The sequence below is a fragment of the Crocodylus porosus genome, unplaced genomic scaffold, assembly GCF_001723895.1.
Source record: "Crocodylus porosus isolate Cpor-Errol unplaced genomic scaffold, CroPor_comp1, whole genome shotgun sequence".
In the NCBI taxonomy this organism is placed as follows: domain Eukaryota; kingdom Metazoa; phylum Chordata; order Crocodylia; family Crocodylidae; genus Crocodylus; species Crocodylus porosus.
The window spans coordinates 27,138,504-27,161,362 of record NW_017728949.1 but is presented as its reverse complement, the minus strand read 5'-3'; positions in this window follow the sequence as shown (position 1 = coordinate 27,161,362).

Here is a 22,859-nt window from a genome sequence, read left to right as displayed (position 1 = left end):
TAATTCCCTCAGCACTCTGGGGTGGAGATCATCTGAACCAGCTGATTTTATTACATCCATTCCCTCCAGAAGTTTCCTGACTAGATCCTCCCTGACCCTTGTCCTAGGTGCGCCTCCCCTGGGGCCTGAGAGGGGTCTGGTGAGGGGGCTTATTTGGTCCCTGCTCAGGAAAATGGAGGCAAAGAAGAAATTAAATAGGTTAGCTTTGTCGTCTGGTGTGATGACCAAATTTTCTAGCGTGTCTTGCAGGGGCCCCATGTTACCCGGTATCTTCTTTTTGCCCCCTATGTATTTAAAAAAGGACTTCTTGTTGCCCTTGATACTGGAAGCTAGTCCCAGTCTTTTCCTCTGAACCAGATAGTCTCCTTTAAATTTTCTTGCCATGACCAATCAAATGGATATAATCCTGGGAGATAAAGTTATTGTTAATTTCTGAAACTTAGAAGGTTGACTCCTCTTCACAGGGTTCCTTCATACTCAAACCCTGTTCTTACCACACCAGATGTTTCAGGGTTGATCTCATTAGTGCTCCCTTGTGGAAGTCATAAGTTCTATGCTGTATTGCTTAATGTTCGTGCAGCTGATCCCCTGCCATCCGCTTCTTGTCCTGTTCTTCCCCTCACAGGTCACAGATATACAATCAGACAATTCCCTCCTACCCTGATCCTTCAGGGAGGGGTTATCTTGGGCCAACACCACAAACTCATGTTTTAACTCAGTCTTGCTTTCTGCTCCTCATAGATCTCTGGGATGAATCCCTGCATGCACCAAACTCAAATTCACCAGGTTGGATGTGGCAGCTCTGCTGTCATCCCTACTCTGCCAGTAAGCTCCTCAGTGTACTATTTTGTCAGTGCCACAGCTCTGGGCTTCCCTGAGATTCTTGTAGCACTGCTCCCCTCACCGGAGGAGAGCTGACTGCTCAGCCAGCTCTTTTAAATTCCTGCACCAATCAGCTGTGCACCCAGCTGCAGCATCCCATTTGCTGCTTTGCTGGCTCTTACATCTGATTGCTTTAAATAGCATTCGGGAATTCTGGCATGACTTTTCCCTCATCCGAGCTTGCCACCACAGTAAGTTTCCCTTTTTCCTTTGTTTTTTTTTGGTGCTTCATGACAGGGTAGGCTCACTGCCCTGTCACAGCCACTAATGTGATGCTGTAGCTGGAAGAGTTAATCAAACACTGGCATCCATCTACTGAGGCATTTTGAGTAAAGCTAAGGATGTCATCCTCCTTCTCTACTAAGCTTTGGTGAGGCTGCAGCTGGAGTACTGCATCCAGTTCTGGGTGCTGCACTTCAGTAAGGATGTGAAGCTTGAAAGAGTCCAAAGGAGGGCTACACACATGATTAGAGGCCTATAAACCAAGTCATATGAGGAGAGGTTGAAAGACTTGGGATTCAAGGCTTCTCAGCCAGGAGAAAAAAAGACTTGGGAGGACTTGGTTGCAGCCTATAAGTGTATCAAAGGCATACATTAGGGTTTGGGGGAGCATATATTCACCAAGGCCCCCCCAGGGGAGGGCAAGAAATAATGGGCACAAGCTGATTGCTTCAGGCTAGACATAAGGAAAAACTTCTTTACAAGTTGAGTACTGAGAGTTTGGAACAGGCTCCCCCACATAGGTGGTACAGTCATTCACCCTGGTGATCCTCAAAAAGTGTTTTGATGCCCATCTTTCTGGGGTCATCTGATCCTAGCAGTCTTACCTGCCTCAGTGCAGGGGGGCTGGACCTGATGATCTATAAGGTCCCTTGTAGCTCCTAACAATTATGGATCAGGAACCTGAGGCTGTGGGAGATAGGCACAATAGGAGTGGGGGGCAGATGGCAAGGGGCAACCTGCCTACCTCTCTCAGTGCCTCCCTATCACCTCAAAACTGCTTGCCTCTGCCACTATCCCCTTTCCTACTTATCTCCCATTGTTCCCGCCACTGCCTACCTGCTTACTGCCCCCCATCACATTCCCTAATACATTTCCCCACCACTTGTCCCTATTTCCTGCCCTTCCAACTGTCCTACCACCTGCAGTGGTGGGGGGAGGGAGGGAGAAGTGAAGATGATCCTCCAGTAATTAGATACCATACATGGAAAATTATAATAAATATATACGTTTCTCAGGTGTAGAATATAATTATTGGAGGACTGTCATGTCTTTGGGTATCATCTTGTATTTGGGTAATATTTTCATCACTTGGCCCACTGGATGAATCCTTTTTTTCCCCATACAAAGATACATTCTCCTTTATGAAACTGATTTGATTTTGCCTAATTGGAACACTCCCCCTCCTTTTTTCTCCCCCCCCCCAGAATGAAAAAAAGCACGAAGTTATATTTTTTCCCCCTAAACCCACCATATGTTTTGGTTTATCTCATACATGCTGCAGATTTTTTCATGGTTAATTGTGCACAAAGGAAATTCCTTGGTTTGGAATTCCTCAGTCACTTGTGCACCACACAGAACCTTTGGACCATGTGAAGAAGCTGTACATAGAACAAAGAATTCGGTGTATGTGGACAGTGAGTCCATGCTCACTGAGGCCAATGGAAATCTGTCTTCACTTCAGTGTATTAAATTCTCAGATTAACTGGTCACAATCACGTCTCAAAAAATGAAGCACAGGCAGGCTATGATGTTACTGCATGTGCCACTTCTGCACTCTGAAGGACACCCTTTTTTGTATGAATATTTGTTGGTGTGTGAAGAAAGTCATCTCAGAATAATCACAGATTACTCTGAAAATAATCACAGATTGGATGACAGCCACTGGAAATGACAGAGTGATACTACCCACTGGTTGAGTCACTTAATGTAACATTAAAAACATGAACTGTGCTGTGTTCATGGACATGGTTTTGTTTCTTGTTTTTATAGAATTGAGACACAGTCCAAAGTAAAACCTTTTTGCGTGATGTAGAATAATGAGAAAGGAAGAAAAATCCATATATCCTGCAAGAGCAATTTCTAATAAAAATATTCGCTTTCTGCAAAGGAAAATATTTCTTTAGAAGATGTGATAATGATTATTATAGGCTGCTACAGGTATGGAAATATTGCCTGAAACAAAAAGATGAGCAAATATTATTTCCTCCTACCTATTCTGAAAATGGAAAACCTACAAAACCAGTCTGTAAAGAGTATTAGAAAAATAATATTTCATTTAGTCATTCCTTTAGTATAATATGGACTGAATTTTAGGTGGTATATATGAATTCCCATGTATTTTTTGTGTATACACAGTCCAGTTACTCGATTATTCGAAAAAAAATTAGATAAAGAGCTAAATACTCAGACTGGCTGAAAAAAATGTTATCCAAACTGTTTGTCACATACTTGCTGTTAAAAAAATGTATCATCTCTGGGGGAAAAATAACTGTGTTAAAATAATAGTTTTGCCTCAAATATGATTTTAAAAATGTTACCACCATTTTTCTCTGTTGGGTAAGTTTTCTAGATAAATTATATATCCCAAGATGCGCTACAAAAGAGCAGCAACTACATAAATGGTGGTGATATAGAGATGATTTCTTTGACCAGGAGAAGCCCTGATCACCTGATGGCAGACTACCATGCTCTGGGGAGTATGCTAAAGGAGATAGGCACACAGGTGATTTTCTCTTCTATACTACCAGTGAGTGGACGTGGAAGACGGCATGAAATGTGCATCATGGAGACCAACTGGGAGCTTTGCGAATGGTGTCTTGAGGCGGGCTTTGGCTTCCTCAACCATGACCGGCACATCATGACAAGAGACATGCTCGGATGGGATGGGCTCCACCTTTCCCCTAAAGGTAAGCGTGTGTTTTCTTCTAGGATGGCAGACCACTTCTGGCGGGCTTTAAACTAGGCTCATTGGGGGAAGGGCAAAACAGGGGTGGAGGAATCATTGGACTGCCAGACAAAGCAACACCCACAAGTACAGCCCAGCCTACACCGATGAGCAAAACTTATACACAGGTAAGCGACAGGGGCCAGGGCAATGCTGTGATTAGGGGCCCAGTATGTACCCTAATCTTTTGCATGTATCACAGTCCTCTGGGCTGGAAGCTTGTGTGAACTGTAAACCATCTGAAGTCAGAATTTCTTCCTATGTTTTTGAAATATTTGTATAGCATTATCTGTCATCATCATCAGTAATTCCCTCCTGGTTGAGGATGATCACTCCCATGGGTCAAGTAAAGGGTTGCATATGAGGTCATTGATGGATAATAAAGCTGATCCTAGAGCTACAGGCTCTGGCAGACATGATAGGTGGTGAATAAAGGAAGGGTAGGACTTTGTATTTCTTAGTCTTGTTTCCTTTCCTTTCATTTCTGTCATTTTTCTGCCTCCAGGGTGAGACAGTTTTTCTCAAAGTGAGACGTACCTTTTCTCCAAAGTCATTGCCATGTAGCCCTGGCCTGGGCTAATTTTTCCAAGTTTGTCAAGTCAGTGCCACATGTCTTAATGTTTTCCTTGATAGCGTTCTTAAAGTGTTTCTTCTGCTCCCATGTGTCCCTTGTTCTTGGCTGAGTTAGGATTATAGCAGTTGTTTTGGTAAATGTACATCAGACTTATACACAAAATGCCCTGTTTACCACAGCTGATGTTGAATAATCAGTGCTTCCATACTGGTGGTATTAGCATTGGTGAGGACACTGGCATTTGTCCAATGATCCTCTGACTTTATGCCAAGGATCTTCCATAGTAGTGCTGGTGATGGCATTCCAGGCTTTTCAGATGTTTCCTGTAAGAAACCCAAGCTTTATAGCTGTAGAGAAGAGTTGAGGTTACCACAGCCTTATATAGTAGCAGTTTTGGTTGAGTCCTCATTGAACACATGATGATTCAGTCTTCCAAAGGCAAAGCTGGAACACTGGATCTTCTCATCAATGTTGGCCTTCTTTGAAAAATGGCTGCTGAAATATGCAAAGTATTCAACATTCTCCAATTCCTGTCCAACAATAAAGATCTTTGCCAGGGGAGTTAATTGGTACAGGGCAGGCTGGTGAAGCACCTTTGTTTTTCTTATGCTAAGGGTCAGTCCCAGGCACTGGTGTGTTTGAAAGAAGCAGTTAAGGGACATTTTTTGGTCCTCCTCAGTATGAGCAAAGAGACAACAGTCATCAGCATACTGAAGTTCCACAATTGAGGCTGATGTAACCTGGGCTTTGGCATGGAGGTGGGGAAAAATGGAAAAGATTCCCATCTATCCTGTACTCAGTGATTGATTCCATGTACTCAGTGTTGATTCCATATGGTTGTTGGTCACAGTTGAGCATCCTCAAGACTGCAAAAAAGATGGAAAACTGAACTGGTGTTTTCCAATTCCACTCCAATGCAGCCCTGCTTGATGTCACTTCAAATAACTTCATAGTGGAGCCACTGCATAAGATGGAGGTAGTCATCTGGTCATGACAGTCTTAGGATGGTGATGAATTTCCCTGGGAAGCCAAAATTTGACATGATCTTCCACACATCCTTATGGTTAACAGAATTGAAGGCTTTGATCAAATTAATAAAGGCCATATACAGTTCCTGGTGTTGTTCTCAGCATTCTTTGTGGATCTGCTAGATTCCAAAAATCATGTACATGGTGTCTCTCAATGGTCTGAAGCCACACTGAGACTCAGGAACAATTTCCTCAGCGAGAGGGTGCCATTGGTTTAGCGGAATGCAAGCCAAGATCTTCCCAGTGATGAAAAGGAGGGTGATACCTTCACAGTTTCCAAAGTCAGGCTTATTTATCTTTTTAAAAATGATGACAATTGGCATTCCTTAAGTCAGTGGGAATTTCCTCAGTGATACAAATTTTAAGAAACAGTGTGTGGAGCTTGTTGGTCACAGTTTCCCCACCAACCTTGAAGACCTTAGCTGTCATGCCATCATGGCCAGAGGTGTTGTTGTTCTTCATATGTCTTATCATCTGGTGGCCTTCTTCAGAAATTGGTGGACTGGTGAGTACTTCCCTTGCTGGATGCTGCGGGATGAATTTGATGGCTAAAGAAATAACAATGACAATGGTGAAAGAGAAAGCTTACTACTGTGGTCAACCCTGTGTATGATACAAATTCCAAAACACTGAATAATTAAAAATAGGTAATAGAAGTGTATGGAAAAATGATGGAACTCAGGGTATGGAAGGACATCAAATTATACTGAGCAAAAAGGGAGATGAAATTTAGCATGGCTTAGCTGCTCTATAACAACTGTTTCTTGTGCCTGTTCCGATTAGATGGTGAAAGATAAACCATGGCAGTTCACTTTTGAATGAAACAGTACTAAGATAACAGTTTAGTTACACTTACCATGACATACAAGTGGACTCATACAACAGTCACTGAGAAGCAACTGACTCAATTTATGTCCCTCCAAATCCATCCTTCTTTTTTAATTTGGTATATTTTTTTCATTTGTCCATAGCCTCAGACTGTACCTTCAGAGTTGCCAGACATATTAGGTTTCATTAATGTAGAAATGGGAATGAACCAAAGTTTGCAGATGGGGGCTGGGTTTGTAACATGAATCCTGATTATAAAATAAACATATAAAGGTGCCAAATACCTGTGTTGCCATGTGGGGTCAGGCCAACTCTCAGGATCTCAGTATTGTGCTGTTAGACTGGAGGGTGTGACACAGTTGCACATATATAAACACACAAATCAATTAGGTGCATACACATACACATCCAAACCAGCCTAGGTACATCCATACCTATCACCAATTCAAGCACATACACACTAAAAATTAGAGAAAAATCAATTGTCAGTACCCACACACTCAGTACACATACAAAGATCACTAATTCATATATCATGCACTCAATGATATATATACACACACACACACACCAGTTCACACACATACAGCCCACCTACACATACACACAGGTAAGTTCCTAATTTGGATGGTGCAGTACGTATGTGTGTGCTTGGTGTACCTGGGATACTTGGGGGAAGGTTCAGGTGAGAGAGGGTTAAAGTGTAAGGAGTGAAAGTTGCCAGAACCAGGGTTAGAACCAGTGGCATAGAGAGAAGCTGACTGAGGAACTGAGGCTTGGGTTTACTTAAATTCAAGTGGCCCCACGGTTAGTCAAGGTCACTGGTGCAAAGGAAAGAAAAAAAAAAAGTGAAAAAAAAGCCTGGTGGCAAGGAGGAGACATCCAGAAAGAGAGAGAGACAGAAACCTGGGAGCTTGGGGCTGAAAACTGAGGTAGACACCTGGGGGGGAGGGCCAGATAAGTGGTGGTGAGGAGGAGACAGCCAGGAAAGAAACTGAGGCAGAAACCTGGTTGCTGAGGGGAAAAGACAGTGTGGATAAGACAGTGGTAAAGAAACAGGGGGTTTGGAGGCAGAGAGGAGCTCAGAACAGGTGTTGGAGGTGGCAGTGAGCCAGAAGCAGGAGAAGGAGAAATGAGACAGAAGTTAGAGGGGAGAGGAGCAGAGACTGGAGCAGGGCCAAACCATAGTAAAGCAAAACCCAACTTAGGGATCCAAATAAGTTTTATTAAACAGATAACACACTACACAGCCCCATGAAGTTATTGGTTCACACACACACACTCTCTCTCTCTCTCTCTCTCTCTCACAATGGCATCAGGAGAAAGAGACTCAGTGGAAGGGTTGGAGTCCAGGTAGGGAAGAGAATCAGAGTCCAAGTCCTTGGTTGAAGAGAGTGTGGGTGTGATAGCTACCTATCCAGGCTGGAAAGAGGTCTTTGTCCAGTAGGTGTTGTCCAGAGGGGGGTTGCTGGCAGGGCCTGTGGGTGGATAGGTGATGAGGCATGGTGCTGATCCAGATGGAGAGGGCATCCCAAGGAGTCAGTCTTCTCTATTCCTTTTATGGGGCAGACTACCTCTGATCTTCTATGGGAGATCCTGTCCAGGCAAGGTCAGTCCTGTTCCAGAGGGCTCCAGGTGTTCTTACTGAGCATGTGCAGCCTTGGCACAATGGTGGGTTGCCTCATCTTTTATTTCTTGAATGCTGAAGGTGGTTCTAAGGGCTGGGTCATTGGTACAAGTATTGGTTTTGATGGTTCTGTCATTCAGAGGGAGCTATTTTTAGACTTACTGCCATTGTCTCTCAAACACCCTCCTTCATCCCCATTCATTCAGGAACCAAGTTACATAGGAGGGATAGGTATGAGTCATGGGTTACATAACTGGGCATGGGGATAAGATGGAGGCTTGATATTACAAGATGGAAACTTGACATGACTTATGCTAACTTACATATATAGGTGTAAAACAGTAATCACACAATATAAAAGCAGTAAAAAAAATACAAAACATACTAATTATCACTTATAAAACAGTGGATATCTATATCAAAATAGTAGGTCACTTATTTGCAAAGAGGGGAGAGAAAAATAAAACTACCAAAAATAAAATGTAAAAGCTGATCCTACATCTTAGCTTACCTAGGGAATAGAGAGGGAGGGAAAAAGTCAGAAATGGTTTGGGAAGGGGAGGGAATGCATTTTAAAACAAAGAAAAAAAAGAAAAAACTGGAGGTTTTACTACACCTGTATGCTGGACACACTCATTTCTACTAGACATAAAATGCCTACAAATGAATTGTTGCAAGCAATTCCCTTTCACTCAATTTCCATGTTTCCTTCTTTCATTTGCAGGCTATGATTTACATCATAAATCATAATTTGTAGGGATGTGTGAAATGGACCATATTCGATTTGGATTTGGATTTGGATTCTGCCCAGATCGGGGACAGTGATTCAATTTGTTGATTTGGATCATTGTCCCAATTCAATTCTGCTGAATCTGAATCTGAAGATATGATGCTGATTCGGAGAATCAGCATTTTGGCCATAGACACAGCTTTAAATGTTTTTTCTACATACTTTAAGGTACCAGCGTGGCTTGTGAATGTTGCAATGGTGGGGTGGATGGAGCATCCCACAGGAGCATAGGGGCCCCCCCTGCATACTTGGTGGTGAGCCAGGAAGTGGACTGGAAGTACTTCCAGTAAACTTCTGGGTCCTTTGCTGAGTAAGCAGCCCCCCCCATGCCCTCTTGGTTGGTAATAAGCTGCAGGGGGACCCGAGGTGCCCCCCTGCCAGGCCCAGGAGGCATCAGTTGCCAAGCCAGGGAGATGCGGGGGGAGGGGAGGCCCAAGTTCAATCACCAGTGGACCCGGAGTGGACTGGGAGTGCTTCTGGTCCACTTCTGGGTTTGCTGCCAAATGTGCTGGGGACCCCCCCCCATGCTCCTGTGGGATGGTCCACCCGTCCCACCATCTCAGTATTCACAAGCTGCCTGCTACCTTGAGGTATGTAGAAAGAACATTTAAAGCTGTGTCTATGTCTGAATCATCGTATCTTTCAGAGTCTCTCCAAATCATCCTGCCCTGGAGTGACATAACTTTAAGATACATAACTAGTGCTTAAAACCACTTTCAGGTGTTATTGTATGTGGGGGGTGTTAAGAGCTCCAGTTGCCACCCAAAATTACCATGTAACAAGACCTTGAATGTGGTGCATGTGTCATACGTGCCCTATATATAATCAAATAATTTACCAGTGGGATAAGATTTGTTTGTTCTATTAGAACTTTCAAAAGTTTAATATTGATGCAAAATCTACAAACCATACATGTAAATCAAGTTCTATATATTATCATACAATGAATATGATGTGGGCCAAATTCTGTTCTATTACATTCTGTTACAAAGTCTGTTACACTGATGTAAATTAGGAGTAGATGCACTGAGTTCACGTGCAAATGAGATCAGAACTGAAGGAATTTCTTCCTTAGTAGTCAGAAGCAATACAGAACTTATTTTTCTTTTCATGTTATATATACAATTTTCAACATGTAAAAGTTTTTCTCATAACTTTAAAACCTCTTCTACAAACTCTGACTCATTATAGGCATTATAGGCATTATAGTCTCAGACTTCCATTAATAGACTACAGGGTACAGTTGAGCAATCAGCCATTACTTCTGAGAAATATTTTATGAAGACCACCACAAAATTCTCCCTTTAATGCCTATCTAAGCATCTTTATATGGCCTCTGTCAGTTTACTGTATGAGCTTCACTAACCTGTCTATACATAGTATGGAAGCATAGGTGTCACTTTTGACAGGACAACCAAACAGAGAAATTATATGACTTGCCTTAGGGAGTCAAAAGATTCTGCATAGAACCAAGAACTGAAAAACATCTGCTGATGTCCATTTCCAATTTCTGAATTGCTGGATCATCCTGCCAGTGAGAGAATAGCAAGATATCTTGCTATGGATCATTGGCAAAAAGGAGATGCAACACAGCTGTCTCATATTTGTCAGATCCAAGTGGTCTGGTTCTTTTTCTTCTTAGCTCATTGTCTATGAGACTGGGAATTGAATATCAGTGAAGCCAAATGGAAATAAAAATAATGCTACTGTAGTATAATTAAGGAGGATCTTTAAATGATATTAAGTAACTCTCTCCTGCTACTAAAGGTGTTTGTGTGAGAGATCTTCAACTCCATCTAGACTCTCTGGTAGTTATATCGAGGGGTACCTTTCTTTTATTTCTATCTGGCTAGGTTTTTAAATCTCTTACTTTCAGAATTGGAATTGGATTTCATGACAATTTATCATGTCTTTGATATTTCTGGACTACATTACTGAAGTATAGAGAGACAGTGGAAGTTGTAGCTAGTAATCTATCTGCTAATATTATCAGTAGGAAGAATTTTACACTATTAGTTCACAAGTTTTATTTGCTTGCTATTAAGGGTGGGTGAAGCAGGCCCTATTCAATTCAGATTTGAATTCGGCCTAAATCAGGGACAGTGATTCAATTTGTTGATTTGGATCACTGCCCCGATTCTATTTGGCTGAATCTGAATCTGAAGATTCAATGCTGATTCAGAGAATCAGCAATTTGGACATAGACCTAGCTTTAAATATTTTTTCTACATACCCTGAGGTACCAGCACAGCTTGTGAACGCTGTGATGCTGGGGTGCATGGAGCAACCTACGGGGGGGGGGGGGCTCCACATGCTTAGAGGCAAACCCAGAAGTGGACTGGAAGTACTGCCGGTCCATTTCCAGATCCACTGGGGAGCGTGCTGGGGAGTCCCTCCTGTGCTCAGCAGTTGACTACAGAGGGACCCTGCGTTCCATCCCCCCCAGGCCCAGGAGGCACCAGTCACTGAGCTGGGGGGTGCAGGGGGCCCCCTCCGTGTGCTCCCCCATGGACCCAGAAGTGGACCAGAAGGGCTTCTAGTCCACTTCTGGGTCTGCTGTCAAGTGTGCTGGGGAGCCCCCCCACACTTCTGTGGGACACTCCATGCACCCCAGCATCTCAGCATTTATGAGCCACCTGTAACCTAGAGATATGTAGAAAAAACATTTAAAGTTGTGTCTATGTCCAAATTGCCAAATCTTTCTGAATCTTTCTGAATTAATTTGGAGAGATTAAAGGGTCCTCTGATTCAGTTTGGATTTAGAGATTTGGCTGCCAAATCAGGCTGAATCTCCAGAGAATCAAATCAGGGACCAAAGCTTCACACAGTCCTGCTTGCTATTACTTTTGGGCATCGTTCCAAGTATGCACATTCTAGGTGCATACAAAATGCAATGTGTGAATATAAGCCTGTGAATTACTGGACGATTTACTTTTCTCATTATAACCATTGTGGCAGCTAAAATTAGGTGAAGCATAGCAATTAAGATTCTCATGGGAGAACTGTCATGCTCTCCAATATCTAATATCAGTGCAGAGGTCGTAACACCTCACTCTGCTGAATCTTTATACACTGAGCTTTTTGAGTTTCAGGACAAAAATTAAGGCCTGTATATGGAAATTCTTGGCACAAAGGGGATGGAATGATGTGTTATTAGACAATGTATTATGGGAGTTTGTACATTGTATAAACTGGGAAATTTAACTTCACTGTATTTTTATGTATTTTGTCAGAGTTGATATTAGCACACTCCTTTAAGCCCAAGGTGCTCAACTCCAGGTCAAAGCATAGTTAGTATTTTATTGACACATCAATCTAACTCTACACAGGTGACTGAAAATAGATAAATAATGGAGGAACTAGCTTTATTGGCTTCAGGGAAAATTATGTTGAGTACAAGTTAGCTGAAATGCATTCATTTTCATAGTAATCTTCAGAAAATCAAAGTGAATGTTAATATAACTAGTTATAGTTCAGAATTTCATTGTAACAATTGGGGACAAGTCTCAGTTGGCAGAATTTAATTAAGGCAGTCTTCCAACAAGATAATTGTATCCCTTTTTTTCCATTTGATCCTCACAATTTTTAAATTTCAAATAATAATAGTATGCTAATCAAAGATCTCTAAATTTTTCCAGTACAAACATGGTGAGCTTAGGTAGTGTTCATGGGTATTGTGTGTCAGAGTTAGTGCTGCAGAAAGTCTCACTGGGGTATGTAGCAACTACCTAATAAAATGCAGCTTATTGCTGGATAGGTTTGGCATTAGTTTCATTGAAATCAAGTTCTGCTCTTAACGGAGTAATCATTATCATTACCTTAATATCTAGCTCTTATACAGTTTTTCATCTGTAGTTATGAAAGTGTATTACAAAGGAGGTCAGTATCATTACCCGGCATTACACACATGCAGACCGTGAATCACATGTGGGTAAAGTGACTTCCTTAAGATCATTTAACAAGTAAATGACAGAGCCAGGGGAAAAACTCAGGTGTCCTAAGCATTAGTCCAGTGCTCTATCACTGTGCCATACCACCTCTGATCCAAAGTGGTCAAGGATTGGACCTTGTATATATATATATAAACAGTGTATATCACGATGTATTCTTGATTGGTTCAATAAAGTACAACATAAGTTCATGTGTTGAACATTTATATAATTGTATATAACTTTTATAAAACATATCAACTTAATATAACTTTTAATATAATATTTATATAACTTTTCCTGCACACTACTTACTACGAATGGATTTTTATCTACAGTTTGAAAGAAGTTTTGACATATTTATACCACACTTGTACCTTAACTTTTCACATTGATTTCAGAAAAAAATGATAATGTCTGGATAGTGGCCTAAAATAATTAGCACTCTTCTAGTGTCTTCCATCTCCAATCACTTCATATGCATTAAGCATTTAAATCTTATTTCGCCAATGCCAGTTTAACATGGAGTCCTTCCCAATTTAAAATATGATCTTTCACTAATGCTAAGTGAATAATTCTCATGACACTACTGCAATAGATGGATACCCTAAATATTCTTATCCTTCTATAACAGACAAGAAAATGAGAAGAAAAGAGTTGTTAAGTTGCTCTCTTAGTAATGTATTTTGAGGTATAGGATTATGAATGTCACTGTTGAAATATGATCACTTCATCTCATGTTTTAAAGAAGATATGGTGAATTTAACAGAGGTGTTAGTTTATGACCCATTATAATGTTATATCTTCCTTTCTCTCTGCAAACTTATTTTGGCTCCACAGGTGGTAACAACCCACTTCTCTTTCAAGTGGTCAAATTCATTAACTTAATTAGTTAGAACAATTGCTGAATTTAACCCTATACTTCGCTTGCAATGTGACTTTTTCACTGTAGGCATGGATGGGTACTTGAGGCACAAAAGCATGTCTCTTATCTCTCTCAAATTGGTCCAGTATAAACACTACATCACCTAGAATCACAGAGGAACATTAAGGGTCACTTGGTCCAACCTCCTGCACAACGCAGGAATCCTGTTCCTAAACTATCACTCTGAAATGCCTACCAAGCTTCCTCTTGAAAACCTGCAAAGAAGATTTTACAACTTCCTTCTCCAGTCTATTCTACTGCCTTCCAGTTCAAAGAACAGCAGGAAGTTCTTTTTGCAGGCATGTAATCTAAATATATTTTGCTGCACTTTCAAAACTTTCTTTTTCATTTCTTGTTTTCTGTGACAAAGAAGGGTTGTTTTGCCCCTTATTTATGGCAGCCATCATGTCCCTCTTAATCTCCTTAATCTCACAAAGTTTGCTTTTCATACAGTATCTAATAAATTTGCTCATCCAAACAATGGGCCTGACCATGTAAAGTACTGAGTCCTTTCAACTTTTTGGAACTTAGTATTTTGCTCCCTCAGTGCCCCTCGGTGCCTTAGGCCATCTTGTGGACAGAAATAATTTAGCAGCTGGATTCTGGCCTTGACTGTAAATTGAAATCAAGGTGTTTATGCACATATGAAGAAAGAAGGCATATACAGCTTTGGTTCTTCAATGCAATCCCTATATCCTACATTCAGTCTTCTTTTCTGAAATCATATGACATATCTGTGTCAAAAAGTGGTGCTAAAAGAATACTTAGAAATGGCGGGTGTCCCCAAATGTTCCTTTTCCAACATGCAATTTCCTTATCAAAAAGAAAAAAAAACCCTCTTTCCTTTGTTGGAAACTTTATTATAAAATGTTATTTGACATGCATTGTTCCATAAGATACCAATGACGGTTGCTTAAATTACTTTCAAAGATCAAAAGAAATGTATAATACCTGTTGGCCTTACATAACTAGAATTCTTGTTCTTAGTGACACATGTAGACATTGAAAAAAAACTGATTTATTTTCCGGGCCCTCTCGGCTTTCTTTCCTCCTGTCATAACGATCCAGGGTGCACAGTTTTTCTAATAGAGGTCATAGGGGGTTTGTGACAAACTTAATGGATTTGGAACATATCGTCCTTTCTTTTTGTGTAACAGATGCACCAGAATGTGGCTGTCAATGTAGAAATACTTAGCAAATATGAAGGGCAATGGAATTTAAGGTAGAGAAAAAAAATCATGCTATTGGGTCCTACAATGTATGCTATGGCACCTATAAATCATGGGAAATTGTATCCCTTATGTGAAATGTCTATCTAGATATAAAAGTTTTACAATAATGGTAATAAGTATCTACATTAAATGGTAGGTTTGCTGTTACTTTGGACTAAAGTTTTAGTGATCCCTAATATGGCACCTGCTATTATTATGTAGTTACAATTCCAGGCACAAAGGGTAGGATTTACAATCCTCAGTGTTGGAGACTTGCAGATTGATGTCTAAATTATGTTATTTGTATCCATCATTAATTGCATCTATAAAAAATTCACTTTCCATTAACTGTACTCACAAAATTACAGGTATAAAATCAGAAACAAATTTGATCGTATAACAGAAGACCAAAACAGATGATGTATTCTAAGTGCAGACAAGGATTAGTTTTGCAAGGGCAAGCAATCACCTACAATACTTTGCCAAAGGACTGATTTTATGTTTAACATTATACCTATTAAAACAGACAAGTGGCAAGAACATTGCAAAAGATATGGGGAGAAACCTAAGCAGTCCTCATGGATATAACCAACTTGAAGAAAATTAACCTGCTATAAAAAAAAATTAACCTTCTTGTGAAATATGCAACTGCAGTTAAAATAGCTTGCAAAATCCATTTTTACTTATGGTCAGTTTTATATTCCCACTAAAATATTACCTGTGCATCAGCCAAATAATTTCTGCCACCCCATTTCTCTGAAAAGAGCAGATTATAGATTTCCTGAAGAAATTTTCCTCTAGGACCAATAGTAAAGGAGTGAAAGCTTCAAATGATGAAAGTTTGAAGTAGACCCACAAGCTCAGGGGAATGCCAGCAGGCACAGTAAAATAATTTAAGAGGAGTACTAAATCCAGCAGGTAGAAAAAATGCACAGTTGGTTAGAGCCAGGTAAGGATGCCTGTGGCTACTGAATGTATTTGTATCTGGAAAGACAGGAATATTCATATTCTGCACTTTTTCATTATTACTCTTCCATCTCATTACACAGATTTTGTTGTGGTTTATTCCTTTCTACAGTGCTTATATGGCCACCATTATCATAGATTCTGAGCACTTCATAATCTTTAGTGTACTTAATCTCAAGCACCCCTGTGAGATAGGGCAATGCAAAGGGTAAACTGAAGTACAGAGTGTAAATGACTTACCCATGCTTACGCAGTCTGTTTGCATTGCAGGGAATTGAGCTTAGGGATCCCATGCCTCTGGCTGATGTCTGAACCACTTGGGCCTTTCTGCTGCAACTTTGATATAACAAGAAAAAAAAATATTTAAAAAAAAGGTTGATGAATGATCAAATATGTAAAAAATATGAATATGTAAAAAAGTGACTCATTCAACCACCTCAGTTAAGCTGAGTCTCACTCTTTCCTGAATTTTTAGTATCTTTATCTTCTCCAAATGAAATGAAGGTATCTCCCAAACACAAACCCTTAATACTTCTTTCCTTCCTAAGTGCTTGTTTTGTTTTACCCTTTTCAGAGTGATGAGACCCCTGTTTTTTTTATTAGACTTTCCCAACAATACTGAAACAAAACCCTAAGGTGGCCAAGTTTAACTTAGATGTCTTTTACCCGCCACAGGCTTGAGCTTTTTCCCTGCTTTGAATTACTCCAGTGCCCATCATTTCTTCAGCAAGACTCCTCTATTAAAAACAAAAGAAGTTGGGTCACAGACAAGATGTATATTGTAGATGCCAGACTTATTGCTCAGGATGAGACCTTGTGGAAAGTAATTAAGGCATAAACATGGCTTAGAAAGTTTATTATAAGATATTCCAATAAGATTACTATATTATAAGATTTAGGGGGAGATATCAATACCAGATAGCATTTTGTTTAAAGATACTCAGAAAGAGAACCCTACAGGGTTACAGAAAACTATGTTAAGCGGTGTACCTGTAGGTCAAGTAAAGATTGAAAAAGCTAAGAGAAGGGCCAGAAATATTTTATACTGGTCTTTCATGATCAGTGATACTGAGAAAGCTGTGAAAGCTTGTTGCACATACCAAAAATGCGGTTCCAAGTCAAGCAGAGGAACCCTTGTGGCCCAGAAAGAAAGATCCTCTTGAGCAAAACAAAAACCAACACAAACCTGAACAAACATACATACACATGCAAATTAAGATTCTGACTTCTAGTATCTAGAAGATGCAAATAGACAAGTGATTGTATCAAATCTAGTTGTGTTAGATGGTATACTTGGCATCGTAAAGCCTGATAATGGGTCACAGTTTAGTGAGCATATAAACAGTTTGCTTAAATCGTTATTTAGCCATACAAATGTTAATTCCAGATATCCCTAATTGGTTGGTGGAAAATGTTCTCAAAAGAATAAAGCCTCTATGAAAAAGGGACTGTGGAGTCAAACTCTTATCTGTGTTTAGCATTGTAAAATTATAGAATGACACCAGTGAAGCATCAGTTGCCACTTGCTGACTTTTTTTTTCCAACAGGAAACCAAAGATAAAAAAACCTGCACTATTAGAAACCAATGTCTGAGTAACTGGAGATTTACAGATGCAGAAAGGGTCAAGCAAGGCAAGAAAGATACATTTGAGACTGCCAGAAGCTTCCACTATGCCCCATTCTGCTAACGATGCTCCTTGAAAACAGTCAAAAACCAGCCCAAGTTTCAGAAGAGATTGTTCTGTCAGGTTAGCACCTCACATGAACACATTATGAAGGAATAAGTGCCACCTTCATATCTTGGGAGTCAGATAAGTGAGCCTGCTGTTTTGCCCAAGAGAATCTGAGGATATAGAACGACCCAAACAATCAACCTTTCCCTCTCATGACAGCAGTGATGTTCTTGGATTCTCATGACTTTGCAGGGCACCTCTAAGAGTAACTGTACATCATTGATAAGCTTAATTATTAGGCTGTGTTTGGGAGGCAACCTCAATATATATAAAATGTATCATTAATAGTTGTAATACATTTTTATAATGCTAGGGTATTAAAAACTTGCTGTGCCTTTATTGGATTTTTCATGTACCTAATGCCTGTTCAATACAATATTTTAATATGTATAGTAAAATCTCTGTTATCCAGCATCCCTGGGGTAAGGAGATTGCCGGTTATGTAAAAACTCTGGTTATCTGAAATAACCTGGCAGGGTTTTCAGATAATGTGGACCTGTGGGGCAGGGCTGGGAAGGGGTGGCAGTGGCTGCATGCAGAGCGGTGGCAGTTGCAGGGTGCAGCGTGGAGCAGGGGTGGAATGGCTGCAGTGTGACGGCAGCGCCACAGAGCAGTGGTGGCAGCATGGAGAGGTGGCAGCACAGCAGCTGCATGTGAGCTTCTCCCTCTTCCCCCATGTCTGGCCAGCAGAGCCATTTTTGTTGCCCTCTGCTAGGTTCTTCTCCAATTTGTCCACATTCTTCCTGTAGTGGGGTGCCCAAAAATGAACACAGTACTCCAGATCTGGCTTCACCAGTGCTGAATAGATGGGAATAATAAGGGAACACTGCTGGCTCATATTCAGCTTATTGTTCACTGTAACCTTCAGGTCCTTTTCTGCAGAGTTGCTGCTCAGCAACTCCCTCCCAGTCAGCCCCCAGCCTGTACTGGTACATGAGATTGTTCCATCCTAAGTGCAGGACTTTGCACTTGACCTTATTGAACCTCATGAGATTCCTTTTGGCCCAATCCTCCAATTTGTCTAGGTCACTCGGAATCGTAGCCCTACCCTCCAGCATATCTACTATACCTCCCAGCTCGGTGTGATCTGCAAACTTGTTGAGGGTGCACTCTATGCCATCTACCAGGTCATTGATGAAGACATTGAACAAAGCCAGCCCCAGGACCAACCCCTAGGACACTCCACTTGATACTGACTACCAGCTAGATATCAAAACATTGCTTACTACTGAGCCTGATGCTCCAGCCAGTTTTCTAGTCACTTTACAGTCCATTCATCCAGCCCATACTTCCTTAGCTTGCCTGCAAAAATGCTGTTGGAGACTGTATCAAAAGCCTTACTAAAATCAAGGTTCACAACATCTACCAGTCTCCCCACATCGACAAAGCCAGTCACATCATCAAAGAAGGCAATCAGTTTGGACAGGCGTGACTTGCCCCTGGTGAATCCATGCTGACTGCTCTTAATCACCTTTTCCTTTAAGTTCTTAGAAATGGATTCCTTGAGGATCTGCACGATGATTTTTCCAGGTACTGAGGTAAGCCTGACTGTTCTGTAGTTCCCTGGATCCTCCTTCTTTCATTTCTTAAAATATGGGCACTACGTGGCTAGGGACAGATGTTACACATAAACTGGTTTAAGTGATCAGAAACTGGTTTAAACCTGTAACAGAACATAAGTTCAGTGCACATAAACCAGTTTCAAAATGACTGAAACTGGTTTGAGATAAACCTAGTTGAATGTAATATTAGACTTAACTGATTTGGGTCAGACCAATTTATGCAATGTCTGTCCTAGACCCCATCCTGTTTTAAATTAAACCAGAGTCCCCCAGTATCCCAGATGCTTTGTAGCCCTGGGCTGGGCTGGGCTGGGCTGTCTGCTGAAGCAGAGCAAGGTTGGCACCAGTCCTCTCCTTCCTAGGCAGAGCACTATCACTGCTCTGGTTGACTGAGGGACTACAGTGGCTGCAGGGCTTCCCCCTGACCCCTACCCCTTCCAGCTGGATGCTCAAGCCAAGATCCCCTCCTCCCACTTCTCTCCCATGGCAGGGACCCCAGTGCAGGGACCCAGCCTCTGGCCATGACTGCCCTCCCCCCCTGCCCCACCACCCATGCTAGCTAATGCTGAGAGGTGTCTGCATAAGTCTCCAATTTTACTAGAATAAAGGCAGACTGCTAGTGGCTTGGAAATGCAAATGCACCCTGCAGATAAAAACATCTTGAAACTAATGAGAGAGATGTTTTCTTTTGTAGGGCTTGATGGGCTGATAAACTTTGTTCTGACAAGCAATCTGCTAGTTGCAATCTGTCAGTCTTCAAGAGGGGACAGAGAAAGGAGTTAGAAATTACTTGGCTTGCAGACGGTACAAAAAAGCAGGGAGAAAGAGATTGAAAAGCTGGGTATCATCAGCAGATGCTGGGTCTGGTAACATTCCTGCCTCTTGAACAGTGAACAGAGGAAAGTCTAGGATGGTGCAGGCAGGGTCCTGGACATCCCTCCCGCCCCCCTCCCCAGCTTAGTATTGTGGAAGGGAAGGGAGGTCTGCTCTATCACTCCCTGGCTTCTAGCCTGAGCAACTGGAGTTACGTGCCTGCATTTCTGGAATGAAAAGGGAATGCCTATCCACCTCCAAATTGGTTCAGGCTTTTTGGGTTAGACTAACCTGCAAAGATTGAACCAATTCAGGCTCAGGCTTTTTGAATGGCTGTCCCTAGCCTGTCTGCCCTTCTCAAATCATGTCATCAAAGGGAAAAAAAACCCAAGCCCCACAACTTGCAAGGAAACACCAATATTTAAAAAACCCAACCAAAATATGCTTATACAAACACTAAAGGGCATCATTAATAAACCTGTGTTATGTGTAATTTCTGTGCTATATTATGTATTGATATTTTCTGTAACATTTTCTTTCATACTTTGCTTATTGGAATCTGTGCTTTGTATAACACAGAAGCTATTGATTACAAGTTGTAAACATATTAAAAATGGTAGATTGTACAGCTAGGTCAACGGTCAAGCCACCCATATACATGTTTCCTCAAAGAACTGGACACAAATTTTGTATCTATATATTCTCTATCTCAAAAAAGACCAAAATAAAATAGTAAGATATGTGTATTTTAAAGAATCTTTATGTTAGAAGTAAGAAAGAATGTTCCATTTAGGATACAAACAAGAATGTAAAGATGTATTATCAGAGTAATGAATCATATCTAAAGAGTTTTCTTCACTCACTTTTCAAAGTAAAAGTCTCATGTATAAAACCTACTCAAGACATACTAAATAATTATCTTACTCAAATCATTTTCTTGTAAAGCTCCCTAAATCCTAAACTTTAAAGGTAGCTGGAAAATGCTTTTCAAGAGGTATTGGTTACTTCCATCAAAACAATGTAAACCTTATTTAATCCTTAAATGCTTGAGATGCCAAATCTTTTAAAAAGATAGATAAACGCAAATAACACGTACCTTTATGATTAATAATTTATTGATACCCTTTCCACATAAATAATGAAATATAGTTAGTATACAATACAGCAAGGTTATTTGAGGACACAGCTGATTATTGCTATAAGAAACCATTTAAATGTAAATTTTGTTAAAATTAATCCAGGACCCCATTTTCTGGTAGTGCCTAAGTACCTTCTTTACCAAACTTAGAAAAAACAACTTTGCTTTAAAGATAAATGACAATGCTTTCTTTTAATGACTTTTTAAACATTAAAAATTTAAATAAAGTTTAAGCATTATATTTAAGAATTAATCATGTGCACACATGCATACTATTTTGAGAGCTGAAGGACCTTCATATAAAAACTAAGGTTATTTGGACTTATTTGAAACAGATTTTCTATTTTGATTTAGTCCTGATGAAACTAAAAGGCTCTCTTGAAAAATACAAATGTCCTAACATATAAAATACAATCATGAAACACACTACACATTCATGATCCAAAGATATTAGGTAGACCAATTCACAAAGATGCTGAGTCAGTGAACGGTTTACAATAATGAATTCTAAATCCAGCAATCCATGAAGATGTGTGTTTTTTTTCTTTTGTGCAGTTATGGAAAGAAAGGGTCTTCAGCACTTTTTTCCCCTCTCTCGCTCTCTCTCTCTCATTGGTAACTTTATGCCAAGCATCATAGTCTACCTGGGTTATTTCTGAAAACAAGAAAGCTGTAAATACACAGCTAGAAACGAGGGAGTAAAAATGCCTGGATATGATGCTACTCCCATAATTCCCTTGTATGCCATTGACTACAGAAACTGTCATGCCTTATCCATATTAATCCAATGAAATTCTAAGTTCAGGTACAATTTGGCCTTTAACTCTAGTGTCTCCAGAGACATAGCAGAGAGTTCAAAGACCCTGAATTGGCATCCAGAAAGACAGTTAATGAGAGATGGCTTATCATTTCTACTACTTTCTTTATACTGCAGTGGGCAACTTGTGGCATGTATCCCACAAGCAGCACAGGGAGCCTGTATGCAACTCATAGCAGATCAGGGAGGGGACAAAGTACAGCAGCAGGTAGGGTAGGAAGCAGAAAGCAGAGCAGCAGATCAGGTAGGGGAAGGGGACTGGAGTGAAACTCAGGATGTGGGGCTAATTTGTGGTATGCCCAACAGGTTGGCCCCCAATACTCTACATTCTGAATTTAGTAATTTTTAAAACTCAACAACTGGAGGTTTGTTTGTTTTTTCTTCTTTTTTCTATCTCAGATTTGGTTATAAATATGTCTAATTATGTGTTAGAGTAATATTGATTATAACTATTATTAAGTTTGCCTCAAAACAGAAAATGTGGTATTGAAAGCTTCCTAAGCACTCTGGGCAGGGAACTATAAAACTCATTTTGTGTGCTGCCAGTTGCAATTGGATGCAGAATAAAGCAGTTCTTTGGTAAGTACTGTACTTAAAGCACTGAGTGATTGCTGAATCCTGCACCATGCAAGCCAGGTAAACCCATACTTCCTATACTGCTAAATACATGTAAATCTATTATAATATACTGATTATAATGCTAAGGCAGCTACTTTTTAAGCCCATTGCCTATAGTAAAATATGCATGTGGCATATTAATTTTGTCAATTACACTAGTTCTCCTTCAGCTCAAATGTTAGAAGGATGTAGTTCTGAGGCTGAAGGATCTGGGTTTTTGTCCTAGCTCCTGTGTGTGTTTTATATAATACTGCAGCATCATGAGGATTAATTACATTATGTGCTTATGTTCTACAAATGTCAATGGAGGATTCACGGGAAAAAACAATGCTGACAGGACTGAATGGTGCTCAGCTGCATGGAAGCTTGAGCAAAACCTCAATCATCACATTTTCAACTGATACCCCCCAAGATTTAAGCAATCTACCCTCAGCCATCATCTTCCCATTCTTACCTTCAAGTCTCTAAGCT